This window comes from Solanum stenotomum, unplaced genomic scaffold (genome assembly GCF_019186545.1).
Source record: "Solanum stenotomum isolate F172 unplaced genomic scaffold, ASM1918654v1 scaffold4105, whole genome shotgun sequence".
Taxonomy (NCBI): Eukaryota; Viridiplantae; Streptophyta; class Magnoliopsida; order Solanales; family Solanaceae; genus Solanum; species Solanum stenotomum.
Window position 1 is genome coordinate 24861 of NW_026035066.1, and position 11806 is coordinate 36666.

The window sequence follows — 11806 nt, forward strand, 5'->3', positions numbered from 1 at the left end:
GCTGATGTATTCGAAAGTCCAGTGATGTATCCGGAAGTCTAGTGATGCATCCGAAATTCATAAATTTTAAAGAATTCTTGTAATTTGAAAAATAGTAGAGAAATAATGTAATTATATCTTAATAGTATGAGATGTATGTAAATTACCTTAAATTTAACCGATTGACTAAATACATAACATAACCTTTAAAAGAAGAGAAAATTATCTAGTTAGATAAACATCTCTATCATACATGTTTGATCTCTTGATACTTTTAAATAATTACATTAACTCTAAACTAATTACACAATCACCTCTTTCTTTTCTCTAACCCTCGCTCTCTTTCTCACTCTCTTTCAACTCACTCCCCCTTCTTTCTGCACGGATACACTGATGAATGTATAAATGCATCTTTGAATATTAGATACATGTATGTATGTTGGTATAGATACATATTTTTGTGCACAAATACACTAAATATTTGATATTAGATACACTAATAAAATTGATATAGGATACACTAGATGTTATTGATTTTGGATACACATATACACGAAATTTGTGAAACTAAGATACATTCTGAAATAAAGATACTTAGGGAGAGACGCGAGTGAGAGAGTGAGTGTATCCCAGATACATGCGAATCAAATTTGAATACTATATATCATAAACGAATTATACCTAATTTGACCCGCATGTATACAAGATACACATATAGATTAAAAAATTATTAAGTATCATTTACTTATTCAAGAATTATGAGGGCCAACAATGTTAAAAAATTTTTTTAACACATTATTTGTGTAAGATCTATTAGACGAGCCCCGAGGGTTAGGCGTTGAGCGTTCTCAGGGTGTACAGTCGGACGCTTAGGACGTAAGTCTTACAGAACTAAGCCCCACACTTGAGTCTCAGAGCGTTTTGCTAGAGGTCTTGACCCTTAGTCTACACTTTGAGATAGCTAGTTTTTGAATACAAGCAGGGGCGGCTGGTAAGTTATAAAAAAAGTCCTTCGCCTTAGGCCCCCAATAAATTGAGGGCCCCAATTTTTAGTTAATTAGTTAGGTTTAAACTAAAAATAATAATTTAGAACTAAGACAACAAATGCAAACGGTATTAATGAAGGGATGATATGACAATTACTTTTTCCCTTTTCAATAAAAAGTTGTGTATTTTTTTTTTTAGTGTACAAGTTATCTTTTTTTTTTTTATCTTAATCTTTTGCTAATTTTATTTTTATATATTCTATCCTCCTCTCTTCTTCTCTTCTATTTCTTCCCTCTTTCTCTTTTCTAATCTTATATCTCTCTTATTCAAAACTTAAGAATTTACTTGTTCTATTGATAGTTTATATTTTAAATTTGGAGAAAAATATATTGCAGCAGCCCAATTCATTTTCGGAAATCAGGTCTTCATCATTCTTGAATTCGGTAATATCATTCTAATTTTTAATATTATTTTTGTTTTGTGTCTTATGTTTATTATATTTTTTATTTGATATTGTAAATAGTGTTTAAAATATTTGTTAGAATTTAATATGTCAACTAGAAAATATGAATCCGGTCATTCAAAACTTAAAAGAAAAAGAAAAGTCGATAACTTGATAAAATCTCAAAAAGGTGCTCTTGATAAATTTTAGAAGTGGTTTGGCTATATTTATCGATTGAAAAAGAATTATTAGGAAGAGATTGATTACACAAAAAATATTAACAACTTTGCATCTCAAAAAGCTAGAAAAATAGATTTAAAATAAAAATGTTTTTAATTTTTTTTTTAAGGCCTCTAGTTTGATTTTGGTTTGAGCCACCCCTGAATACAAGTTACAAAGAAGCGCAACAAACAATGTTGAACCACTACACCAACTTAGTTTATGTGTTATAATGTGCACATTTAATTATATGACTTAAGTCATCCCATCCACATCCACTCAAAGTTGCCCGCATATTTCACTTAGACACCTCAATCTAATCTTATACCTATTGAACACCTATACCAACTCGAATTTGAACCATTTGAACACTTTTTTGACAAATAACTAAAAGTATATATAAGAGGTGTGTAATACACTCGCGATGATGTGGCAATTTGACTAATGAATAACGTACATATGGCACTTTGAGCCAAAATATTTATTAAAAATTACAAATAAAAAAAAAAGGAAAAAAGGTCTTTGTCTTGCCCAACCGTGGACCTTTAGCCTCTTTTGATCCACCATCACTCCTCTTTGTTCAAATTTTTCCTATTCCAGATTTGATTTTAAAGAAAAAAAATTGAAATAGCAAACTACATATCCTTCTTCGATTTCTTCATTTTAATCCTTTTTTTAATCTTCTCAGTTTCTAAAGGAAGTTGAAAGAAACCATTAATGGTGAAATTGAGATGTTTCAGTGGAGAAAATTTTCTACTCTAAAAAAGGAATTCTGAAATTGTTTTGTTTGTTTGAAATCAACGCTTCTTCAATTTCTGTATTTTCATCCCTTTGCTCGTCTTTGTTGCAGAAAGAAATTAAACCGTTAATGAAGGAATTAAGTTATTTTTAGAAGAAAAAAATACTTATTTTTGAAAAAAGAAATTTCGAAATTAAGTTGTTTGTAGCTAAACCCACTTTCATTTGCTTCTTTTTATCTCATTTGTGGGCTTGGTGCAGGAGGAAACTCAATTTCAGGTTAAAATTTTTAATTCTTGAAAATGGTAGTGGTGCTTTCCAGATGAATATGGTAGTGGTGAGGGAGAGAGTGAGGTGGTTGATGATAAGAGAGAAATGAGAAGGGTGGATGGTGGCGGCAGTAGCGGTGGAAATGGTGGTGGAAGTAATTATGTTTAATTAAGGAAGAAAAAAGAGATTTTTTCAAAAAATAAAATAAAATGATCTCTCACGCTCTGAATGTATGTGTACTGCACTTCCCATGCCACATCAGCGAAAAATGTTAAATAGGTACTAATTTTGAATAGTATAAGTGTTCAATAGGTATAGACTCTAGTAGAGGTGTTTAAGTGAAATATGCGGAAAACTTTGAGTGGCTGTGGATGACTTAAGCCTTATATAATCCTAAAATCTTATTTTAGGGATATATGTGTGCACGTGCACCCACTACCTCAAAGGTGGGTCCGCCTCTAATGGTTGTTGGTCGATGTATATATTGTGAATGTGTATAATAGTGTCATATACATTATAATAAATAGAGAAATCACATAATTACACGACTTAAGATAACATAATCTTTAAATTCCATTTTTCCTTCTTTGTCTCTTAACATTCTGATATATCACTCCAACTCTATCAGATACATTATAACTTTGTTTGTGTACAATGTATTCGGTACAAATGTTATTGTTGATACATAACCTCAATTATTTCAAACCTAAATTAGTATAAATTTGTTTTATAGTTATGTATATGATATATAACTTATGTATCGTTTGCTATGTATCGGCCGAAGGAGCAATGTATCCGTGAGTTCTGAAAAATTAAAATAATTATAATTTAAAAAACTTTCGAGATAAGTTGTAATTAAAACCCAAATTGTTGGGATTTTTGTACTTTATAGTGATTATATTGTGCTGAAATTTTAATTGTGATTGACTATTTGCACCACACGATGGATAAGCCCGTCAAATTTGACATTTATAATAATGGCACTTCCACTCCAACAAGTCGCAATTCGCAATTAATGTGAAAGAGGGAAAAGTTGCTTCTTTACTAATTGCTAAAATATATTTGGAGTTCCTCATCAAACACATAAAATATCTTTTATTGATCAGGATGTGGGGTTGTTTTGCCACAAATATTTTCAAATATATTTGAGAAAAAAATTAAAAAATAGTGTTTGGTCATACGATTTGTTATTATTTGACAAATATATTTGGCAAACATTTCAAGTTCAAGCATTTGAATTTTTTTTAAAATTTAAAAATTACCCCAAACTTTTATATTTTATAAAAACACCCATCATTTATCAATCTCAACTAATATCTATTTGTCAATCAATATGTGAAACGTTTGAGTATGCGATTAATGTATTGCTTTTGTCAATATTGTTATTTATGTTATAAGATTATTTTTTAACAAAACATGTTTATTATAAAATGACAATACAAATTTATGGGTATATTTTTTAAATATATATATATATATATTTCCAAAATTTATGATTAAACACATAGTAAAAAATGACTTACTAAAAATATTTGAAAATTTATGGTGAAACGCTAGCTTCGGTTAGCTTTTTGATCATATATAACCTATCCACAAGGTTTGTTCAGTTAGCATCAAGATGGCAAATTAAACGATGGACAAGTCAATATAGAAATTTCTTTGGAGGTCCCAATTAAATCCATAAACTATCCTATATAGTTTGAACTTTAGTACGCGTTGTTTCCACGATATTTCCATAAGAAAATGACTAGATTTTTTTTATTTTTTTTTTACTAGGTTGAAGCAAATTAAGACTTTGGTCCTTCGCACGAAAAGTCCATATTATTGGGTGGTTTTTTATTTTTACCTTTAAGTTTATAGTTTAAAATTTTTTGTCCACAAGAAATTAAATGAAAATATCCTTGACATTGAAAAAAATTACAAGGCACTAATGAAAGACATAACTTAGTTCTTATAGAACTTATGCGGATAGAAGCATAAGTATATACAGTTTCAAAACTCATAAAGTTATGTCACGACTTATCACTTATTCCTAAAGAACTTTTGTCATAATTAGTTTAGACAAGATAAAAGTTGTCTAAATTTATGTCTTGCGAATTAGATACTGTACCAAACAAGTTATTTTTGCCCACAAATTTTCATTATATGAAAAGCATTGACAAAAATTAAAGATCATTCAAATCAGTGCAAAAACTTGATTGGGACTTATTAGTATTAGGTTAACTTTTTTATCCTATAAAACCTCATCAGAAGGTTTGTTCAGTTAAAATCAAAATGGCAAGTTTAGTAAGAGGAGGAGACAAATACATAGACTACTTGAGAGATGAAGAACTCAAAAACACCAAATGGAGAAATGGACCTCCTAGTTATGATGTTGTTGATAAGCTCTTTGAACAAGAAAGAACTCATGTATGTTTCTTTTTTTTGGATTAAAGATTTCAAAAATCTTCTCGTTGATACATATTTATCCCCATCTCAAATACATCCCTCTCCTCTCTGATATAAACCCCTCTCCCCTATGTATTTGAATGGCTTATCCCTTCTCTGATACATCCCTTCCCTTTCGGATATATCCCTTCTCTACGTAAAAATATTTATCTAAAACTGAATTGATTTGATTTGGTTATTTGGTTTAATCCAAATAGTGCACACCTAAGTCTTTCATTACTCTAAGTCGTGCAATATTATTATGAGTTGCAGCAACTACACCCTTGTTCACCGAATCAAGGCTTCGGTAAAAATATTGCAGCAAAATGTTGCCAGGGAAGCCATAAGTTGGGCTTGCAACACCAACTTCTTGAATCGCAGCCAGGTCTGGTGAATTGGCTCACTCTCCAAACACTTGAAGCTTTGGATGCTGTCCTGAAGAGTCATCATCTTCGAAGGAGGGAAAAATCGCACTTGAAATGCGGTGACAAGCTCTTCCCACAAAGTGATTAATTCTCGTGGCAATTCAGTCAACCACTTACATGTTTCTCCCATTAAAGAAAATGGGAACAACTTCAACTGGACCGACTCTTGGGATATGTTCTTGAAGGAGAACGGCCCGCAAACATCAACAAAGTTTCTAATATGCTCATGGGGATCTTCATGAGCCAGCCCACCAAACAACCTTTTTAATTGCAAGAGCTGCAACATAGTACTTGTAATATGGAACATATCGTTCCCTTCAGCCGGAGGCAAGCGAATGACACCAATTCCACCCATTAGATGAGGGTCATTAACATTAGGCTCATTGACATCGTTGAGGTTGCCAATGTCATCTTGGTAGCCCACTTGGCTACAATTGCTTCTGTTCATACTCATTTCCTCTATTCAAAACAGCAACACACAAACCAAAACTAAAAATAAGTAGATTCAACTATAAATAAAAGAGCAAAATTCAACTTAACCAAAGAATCTCAACCAACACCACTCCCCGGCAGCGATGCTATTTTGATTGAATAACGCTATCAAACTCAACTAAATGCGTTGTGGTCGAATCCCACATGGTGTGGTACGTGTTCAAGATTCAATAGAAAAGTATGAATATATTCAAATCAGCCAAAGGAATAGACATTTACGAATAAAAACATAATTCAAATTAGGGGGTGACATAAATGTCAAATAACAGAGGGTTTTGATTTGAAATTATAAGCTACAACAACAACAAATAACACGATAATAACAATAATGAGACGGGTTCTTAGGATGTGATTCGATTATAGGCTAATATAGACAAATGGGTAATTGCAATTGTTAGTAAATTGATGTAAATTAGTGAATAAGCTAGACTATAGAGGAAGTAAATTTTCTCTCGAACAATTTACTCAGAATCAAGTCAATTTCTCTCGAACATTGACAATCATGCAAAATAAGAACAACCTAAACCTTAGTCCATTCACTCTCTCGAGCTGAATGTGTGGAAAAGGGTTTAGGATTCACTCTCTCGAGCTGAACCCATGACAACCCAATACCTACAGACCATCAATAAATAATCTTGGTTTTAAAACCTCTCTCTTAAGCAAGCCAAAAATACGAAGGTAGAACTGGATTTGCAACTACAATTCTTTAAGTTAAACCACAATTAATGATTGAAATCACTTCTAAACAACATTTAAATGAACAATTAGCAATACCCATAAACTAAATCAGCCCATAATCACATAATCACACCCCAATAATTGGGGTTTTAACTAGACATCATAAAAAGATAAAAAGCGTTACAAAATTGTGTTTCCATCAATTGGGTAAGATTAGCTTCGTCTTTACAAATGTCCAAATTGAAGAATCCCAAAGACCACTTCAAATTTCTCAAAAGTGAAAAACTTCAATTCTTCAAAGCTAAGGAAAACTTGTATCAATACTCAAAGTTCAAACTGAAAATTAATTCTAAAGATTGTTTAGAATAAAACTTCTTAAAAGATAATGTTTGAAAATGTATTTATAATTGCCAAAAATATGCTGCAAAGGGCCATTCGGCTCAGTAAGTCGAGCTCGCCGACCAACTCGGTGATCCGCCCTTTGGTCAATTCCATCACCTTTTTGCCTAGGCCTTCAGCATCCTCCAAGTCTGTAACTTTAGGCGATCTAACTCTGCATCACAGAACCACTCGGCGATCCGCCGACTGGTCCTTTCTCTCGCCAACTTGATTTTTTTCCTTCAGGGCTTGGCACACTGCAACTTTAGGTGGTCAAATGGCCACTCGGTGATTTGCCAAATGGACTTGGCGATGACCATACTCTCTTTTCTTCCTTCTTTCAGCTTGCTTCGTTCCTTTTTACAAATTAGTGTCCATGCTTTGTTTCTCAATCTATATACCTGGAAATCAAGAGTTTTTATCAGTTATTGGCACAAAATAGGCATTTGAGGACACCAAATCATTATAAATAAAGCTCTAAATGAGTCCAAATCTAGGACTCATCAATGGGAACAAGTCGTTACACTTTCATAATTAACCAAAGGTTTCAAATTCAAGTAATAGAGATGGAAAACTTTTTGGGGGTCCATTTAAATCCCTTTAGGGGACCTACCTAACATGAATTTAAAGTGATCGGACAACTGAGTTTTGAATGCTGAAAATCTAAAAAAGGAGAGAGTTAAAAACTTGAATTCTGATACTGACATTATTGAGAACTACTTTGGAACCATTGTTACTTTGCAAACAAACTATCCCAATGCCAATAGTTGCAACCTCATAATTACTTCTTATTTTCATCATTTCAAAATTAACTGGAGTATAAGAAGAAAATATTCCTTCTTTGGCATGAAATGATAAGTAGCACCAGAATCCACAAACCATCTAAACTCATCATAAATAAGATTAATGGCAATTTTACCGCAAGCAACAAGAAGATCATTCTTAGCAACAATAGCAACACGATTTTCATTATCGCCATCTTTCTTTTGTTGTCTCATATCTCTCTTGTACCTGTAGAAATATTTCTTGATATGACCATTCTTGTGGCAATAGTCACATGTAACATTCTTGTATTTAGACTTTGACTTGGCTCTACTTTTATCTCTATTATTTTGACATCTGAACTTTCTTATCCCCCTTGTCTTCAGTAGCCAAAACATCTAAGTTTGAAACAGAAGAAGATGAGGCTTTAGATCATCATCTCATATATTCATTCAAGACCTTTTTCTTTGCATAGTAGAGAGTTACAACAACACTAGAAGTAAAATTTGTCAAAGAAACACCGGTAAATGCATCTTCTTGACAAATAGAAGATCTTTCATCTCATATTTCCAAGTATAATTCAAGTTGGAAGTGAGGTAATCACAGCCAACTTGTTCAGCATAGCAATATGTTTGATTCCAGTTAAAGCTTTTGTGAGAATGTCGGCCAACTGATCACAAGTATTGATATGATAAAGTGAAATTAAGCTTTCTTGGAGCTTGGATCTGACAAAATGGCAATCCACTTCAATGTGTTTGGTCCTCTCGTGGAACATGGGGTTCTTGGCAATATGGAGAGCAGCCTGGCTATCACAATACACAGGGGAAGGACCAATGGGAGGAACAGTTAACTCAGTAAACAATCGATGCAGCCAAACTAGTTCGCCAACCACTTTTTTTAGTGACCTATACTCAGCTTTTATTGATGACAATGATATGGTGTCCTGTTTCTTGGATTTCCAGCTGATAGGACTGGTGCCCAGCAAAACAATATAGCCACTAACAGACCTCCTAGAATCAGGGCAAGAAGCTCAATCAGAGTCACAGAAAGCCTGTATACCAAAATCAGGAGAAACAGGCATAAAAATACCCAAAGTAGGGTCTTTCTGAAGATATCTTAATATATGAAATGCAGCTTTGAGGTGAGGTTCCCTTGGGTCTTGCATGTATTGACTCAAGTGTTGTACCCCATAGGTGATATCAAGTCTAGTATGAGTAAGAAAATTTAACTTTCCAACCAATTTTGTATACAAAGTGGGATCAGGCAAATGTTCTCCTTCATAAGCTTTGAGTTTAACGGTAGGATCCAAGGGAGATGTTACAGGAGTGAGACTACTAACATGAAATTCTTTAAGGAGGTCCTGAACAAATTTCCTTTAGGATATGAGTATTCCATCATTCTTGTACATAATTTCTAATCCTAGAAAATAGTGCAGCTTACCAAGGTCCTTGATTTTGAACTGATCATTGAGGAAACTTTTGAGACTAGTGATTTCCTCAGTATCTGTTCCTGTTATAAGAATGTCATCCACATAGACCCCCAGAAAAACAGTAGAGTGCCCTTTTTTTCTAAAAAGTAAAGAGTAATCATGTAGTGACTGAGTATAACCCCTTGAGTTGAGAGCTGCAGCCAATTTCTCATACCATTGTCGACTTGCTTGTTTCAATCCATAAAGTGACTTATTGAGCTTGCAAACCAATCCTATATGTGGCACATCAAGACCTGGAGGTACATCCATATAGACTTCCTCATTTAAATCTCCATGGAGGAAAGCATTATTCACATCAAGTTGGTATATGCTCCACTGTTTCTTAGTAGCAATAGCAATCAAAGCCCGTACATTTGTCATCTTAACAACTGGAGATAATGTTTCTGTATAATCTATGCTATGATGTTGAATGTACCCTTTTACCACTAGCCTTGCCTTATACCTTTCTACACTTCCATCAGCCTTATGCTTAACTTTATAAACCCACCTACAACCAACAGACTTCTTACAAATAGGTAGAGGCATGAGAGACCAAGTGTTATTATCATGCAGGGCAGTAAACTCTTGGGTTATAGCTGTTTGCCAAGTAGGATCAAGAGCTGCCTCTTCATAACTGGATGGCTCACAATCATTAGTGATATTTAAAGCAAAAACCTGACTGTCAGGATCTAGATCTTCAGGAGATATGTGGTGATTTAGAGAAAAACAGGCAGTTAGGGAAGAAGGATTTAATGTGGATTGTTTTGTGTTAGGTGCAGTGCAAACATAATCAGATAGGTATGAAGGTAATTTATGTGCTCTATTAGATTTTCTGGTTTCAATATTGTGTTGTTGGACTGGTTGTGAAGGTGAAAGTGTGGTAGGTTGAGAAGATGTGGGAGTGTCAATGAGAGAATGGGGAGATGAACACGGAGGTTCAGGAGACATTGGAGGATTTGTATTACATGACATGCTTTGATCACACTGGACATGAGAATTGGATAAGGAGTAAGAAACAGGGTCAACAAAGAATGGAAATTGAATAGGAGAAGAAGGAAAAGAAGTAGGATCTGCAGATAAAGCAAAAGGGAAAATTGTTTCATGAAAGGTCACATCTCTGGAGACATATAACTTCTTAGTGGCCAGACTCATTACCTTGTATCATTTTGTGCCAAAGGGGTATCCAACAAAAACATGTGGAGATGTCCTAGGGTCGAACTTAGATCTTTGTGATTTAGGGATGGTTGGGTAACATAGGTATCCAAAACTTCTCAGGTGTGAGTAAAAAGGCTTTTGGTTATATAACAACTCATAAGGGCATTTATTTTTAAGGGGTGTTGAAAGCAGTCGATTGATGATGTATGTAGCAGCTAATATTCACTCACCCCAATATTTTGTTGGTAAGTTGGACTGAAAAAGAAGTGCCCTGGCAGTTTCAAGTATGTATTTGTGTTTTTTTTCCACCACACCATTTTGTTGATGTGTGTATGGACAGGATTTTTGGTGATGAATGCCTTTGGATTGGAAGAATATGATGGACTCAGTATTGGTGAACTCAAGACCATTGTCTGATCTGATTACCTTTATGGCGGTTTTGAATTGGTTCTCAACCATATTGGTGAAGACTTTAATAACATATAGAGCATTGCTTTTGTGACTAAGTAGGTGTGTCCAAGTTGACCCACTGTAGTCATCTACAAAGGTAATAAAGAATCTGAATTTATCAAGTGTGGATATTTGGTATAGTCCCCACAAATCAACATGCACTAATTCAAATATAGTAGAGCTTTTGTGAATATTTGGCAGAAAAAGCAGTTTGGTTTGTCTTGCCATAGGACAAATGGGGCAAAGGAAAGGTTGTTTGGGAGAGAAGTCCATAGGGATTGATGGTATACCTTTCATTTTTACAAAAGGAACATGGCCGAGTCTATAATGCCACAAGAGGTCTGTACTGTCAGCCTTTAATAAACTAGAAGCAATACTCACATCAGCAGAAACAACATTGTTCTTATTATCAGATAAGAAGTTCAATACATTTTGATGAAGTGAACAAGAATGGGAATTACATTTGCATTTGCAACACATTTTATCATGTCTATGAAGGGAAAAACAAGAAACAGGATCCTTTGTTGAGGTAGGATGACTGCTCTTTTGGAGACAGTTGGAGCACAAGAGATACAAGCCATCATGCACTTTACCAACTTCCAGAGGCCTCTTCAGTGAAGGGGCCTGCAGAAGACAAGAGGTGTTAGTGAAAAAGACAATACACTTGAGGTGCACTGTTAGAGAGTTGACTGAAATCAAGTAATATTGGAAAGAATGGATGAACAAAACATTGTACAGTGTGATCTGTGGTGTCAGTTGCACATTTCCAACTTAACCTTGTATCCATTAGGTAGTCTAACTAATAAGGGATATGGTAGTGTAAAAAGATTGGTGAGGTGATGCTTGATAAAGGTCATATGGTATGATGCCCCTGAATCTATAATCCACACATCAGATTTTGTTTTATAACATTCACATGAGAGTTTGTCAAAAGTT